Genomic DNA, 3925 nt, shown 5'->3' on the forward strand with positions numbered 1-3925 from the left:
AGATTAATGCTTAGTATAAATAACACTGAGCATTTCGTGCTTTATAAACGCATGTGGCAATTCTTGATGATTGTTCCTCAAAAGATGATAAAAGCTAGTATGTGCTAAACAAAAGATATGCCCGGAAAACCAATTTACGAACTGCCACATTCCCTAATATCTCTGGGAATGCATTCCACTATACGCCTTGGAAAGTGATAATACTTTTATTCCTCATATCCTCTTTGGGTTTATTATTCCTACTACACATGGCATCAGTACTACTCCTATGACAACGGCGACTATTATGTCCCCTGCCCCTTCAGCTATTGCTCCCTAACATAAAGCAAAGGGAAGCTTTCTGGGACGGCAGCAGGGAAGCGCCTTGGCCTGCGTGGGCCCTCACTGCTTCCCTCACAGTGTTTTCCTCTTCCCTTCTCCAAGTCCAGCTCCACCTTTCTTGGCTGCATATACTATGTTTTCTTGGTTACCCATTTTGTTCTGTCCACCCAAATCCTAGCCGCAGTTCAAAGCCTTCCCTTCTCCGGGAGGCTTGCTCTTGCTACCTTTAGCTGTAGGTAGAATGCGGAGTGTGGGGGGCTTTCTCGAGGCCTTCCAGAGGATTGGCTACGAACTTTGCTGCTCACCTCAGTGAGATGAACATTCAGTATCCTTCTAATACTTTTCAAAATTACTGAAGGCCATCGGGTCCTGTTCCTTACAAAGAATGTGACTGGTAGGTGTGTGGTGGTTATTGTGTTTTAATGATGCTCTTTTACTTTCTTTAGTCCTTTAAGTCTTGGGTATAGCACTCAGTAAGTCCTAAGCTCTGCTCCAGTCCAATACAGTAGCCAGGAACACTGACATGAGGCAAGACAGGTCCAGGGCACCATGAGTGTAGGCTACACACACCACTTCAAAACAATGCGGAAATAGCAAAGCGTCAACACGTTTCTATATTTTCATATTGAGCTGAAGTTTGCATATGAGTTAGATAAACTATTATTAAAATAATCATTGCCTGATTCTTTTTACTTAATGTGTCTTCCAGAAATTTGAAATTACAAAATGGCTAACATGCTATTTGCTTTGATGAGCACTGCTGCAGAATAATGGATTGCTAATTAATCTGAAAAACATAAAAAATTATATTTATATCCTAAAAAGTGAATTTCTATCCTACTTGAATGTTGTGAACATTTTAGAGTGTTTCTGGGCTAGGAGGCTTTCTGTTCATACTCTATTACATTTCGCCCATTCTGAAATCCAAAATGCTTCTTAGGCCTGAAATTATATTTAAGTAGCAAACATTAACTCACAGAAGCAAATGAAGACCCATTGTTCTACCGCGTGGACTCTGCACTGAGTTTTTAGTGATTCTGAGTTGAAAGCAGATAAAGATTATTTTGCTTCATTCACTGAAAAGATTTGTCTATTTGAATGAAAATGATGTCTCTTTCAGGCTTAAGAACAGGAAATTTCAATGATGAATTATAATTGAGTGACCCAAGTGGTTTTTAGACGTTGCAACATGAGTAAGAATCAAAGCTAGCAAATGCCTGCTAGGGGCTTTGGATGAAATAACTCAATCTTTGAAAACATTGAAAACAAAAATATGTATAGATTTAAGCTTGCAATTGATATGTATAGCGAAGAGCACTTGTGGACATGCACTGTACTTACTTGATACTTTTTCAGGTTTTTCTGCTAAAAAAGAAAATACATTTTAATTAAAGTAAATGCCAAAAAAAGATAGTATTTATCAATAGGTTCTATGTAAGTATAGGATATCTTTTGAATTTCTTATTATATGCTTAAGTAATACACTTTCATCCAACATATGTATGTAGTATGAAAGATATAGATTAAGATGATTATCCTAAATACTATTGTAAACATCATACCTTCTTTGAAAAAGATCAGTACCTTATCTATTCTATCAACATTTGTTAAATGTTAGGAGCCAAGCTACAAAATATAATTTTTGAAGGATCTTCATTGCATTATTTACTTTGCTGTTTGTACAATTTCTCATGTAACCTAAGTATTACACATTTAAAAAATTAACTTATGCCAGTAGAAAACATTTTAAGAAAACATTTTCAATCAGGTTGCTTGTGGTTTTAGTGTTAACATGGCAGCATGTTTTGCACACACAATTCCTCAAAAAATAACTTGGCAAAATACTTCACTCAAACATGTTATTATTTTTTCTTTAAAAACACTAGCATTGGTTAGTAAAACAGGGATTTAGGAATAAAATAAATATTGAGAATCAAGAAATTACTGTTGAATAAAGGAAATAGTTTCTGTGTCAGGCTTGCATTTTCTTATGTATCAAACTTTCTCCATTGTCTATGCAAAATACGAGAATCTCAAAAATGACAGAATCCCAGAAGAATGTACAGAATCCCTTCTAAACTGAGCAAGTAGGGAAACTTCCAAGCAGAGCCAGAATAGAGCCTTTCCTTGGGGCAAAATAGGTACACTTCATCCTCAGGCCGCTCTGATTGGTGGAAATCTGACGGTGACGCTGCTACAGGGTAATGAAGCGCGACTGCACAGGTTGAGCCCTGAGCAGTGTTTGCGGTCCAGGGACTTGGCCTTGAAGCCGTAGCCAGGCCCTGCTGTGGCAGGTCTGTGGGATGTCTCTCTCCCGTCCATTTCACTTGTCTTTTGTCAAGGCATGATGATTGGAGTACAGTAAGGACTGAATAAAATAATCACAAGGATGGATATAGCTGTGCATTTTCTAGGTAATCTGTTTCTTTTCATTCTTATTTTCTCAATTTATTAAACATCTTGAAAAATGTTCCAGCATGAAATTTCCCTTATATCATTCCTTCAGTGTGAATGTCTCCTTGTTGTTCATTTTATGCTTGTATATTACTGAGCTTATGCCAAGTTGCTAGTAATCGTAGGCTGGGTTATGTGGCTAGACACACCCTGCCTGTCAGGTACCCACACCACAGCATGGGTGCAAAAGGGCTTCTTCTCCCCACGGGGAGAGTTTAGGTATTCACCATGAGTGAGGATGATTGGCTTGGCTGTGGTATGTCTATCTACTATCATAGAATTTAAATCATGTTTTTATTCAATTCAATATACCAAAATTATGTTACTCAGATTATGTAATTCTGTCAGTTTTATGATGACATCACCAAAATAGATCATTTCTTTGTAGGAAAAGCGTATCTGTCTTCTAATTCCAGACTGGCATTGTCCAAATTTGTAAGTTAAATATATTTAAAGTATCATCTTATAAATAATAAAAACATATACATGACATTAATTATATTTTTTACTCGTAAAATAAATCCTATTTATACATTTAAAATACTAGAGGTGTATCATGTTTTCATTATTAATGCTACGAAAATATTTTAGAAAGGAGAGGCTTTTATGCACATTGAAGTATCTGTTTATGTTCTCCATAGTTCTGGTGTCTTTACGTTTCTTAATTTTTCATTGAAAATGTTCTGCTAGACTTTGTATGCGTCTCTCTTGCTAGTACCAGAAGTGTGTACTTACTGGACTTCCTTGCTTTAAAATGAGACCAGTGTTTACATTCACAGTGTGAAATCTGACACGATTCAGGCATTTGAATATCAGCATACACTTGAACATGAAGCTGAAACCTACCTTTTGTCACATTGTGCAGATGAAGGCTTTCTTTTCTTGTTGGAACTATATAAAGGAAAGTATGAGATGAAATATTAATTTGGGATGTAAGATGTCATTAAAAATTATGTCTCATTGTATGATATCTTCTCCTAGTATTAGAAACTTTAAAAAGTATATTTCCATTTTCTGTTGACTTTATATTACTTCTTCCCTGTCTTTTATATACACATACACATACATATATGGAAAAATATACATGTATAACCCAACATAAGATTGGTACTGTTTCATAGAAATCTGCAATGACCTTTAAATAAGGGTT

General features: G+C 35.9%; 1 long non-coding RNA gene across 1 annotated transcript in view; it reads right to left on the reverse strand.

Moving 5' to 3' along the window:
• Positions 1-1660: 1660 nt before the first annotated feature.
• The window catches only part of LOC111816540, a 4270-nt gene continuing 2005 nt past the window's right edge, over positions 1661-3925 (reverse strand). The window contains exons 2-3 of the long non-coding RNA XR_002820905.1: positions 3622-3666; positions 1661-1686 (exon numbers count right to left, since the gene is read on the reverse strand). This is a non-coding gene — a long non-coding RNA (uncharacterized LOC111816540). The remainder of the gene's footprint in view (positions 1687-3621; positions 3667-3925) is intronic.

The sequence above is a fragment of the Octodon degus genome, unplaced genomic scaffold, assembly GCF_000260255.1.
Source record: "Octodon degus isolate 3935 unplaced genomic scaffold, OctDeg1.0 scaffold00034, whole genome shotgun sequence".
In the NCBI taxonomy this organism is placed as follows: Eukaryota; Metazoa; Chordata; class Mammalia; order Rodentia; family Octodontidae; genus Octodon; species Octodon degus.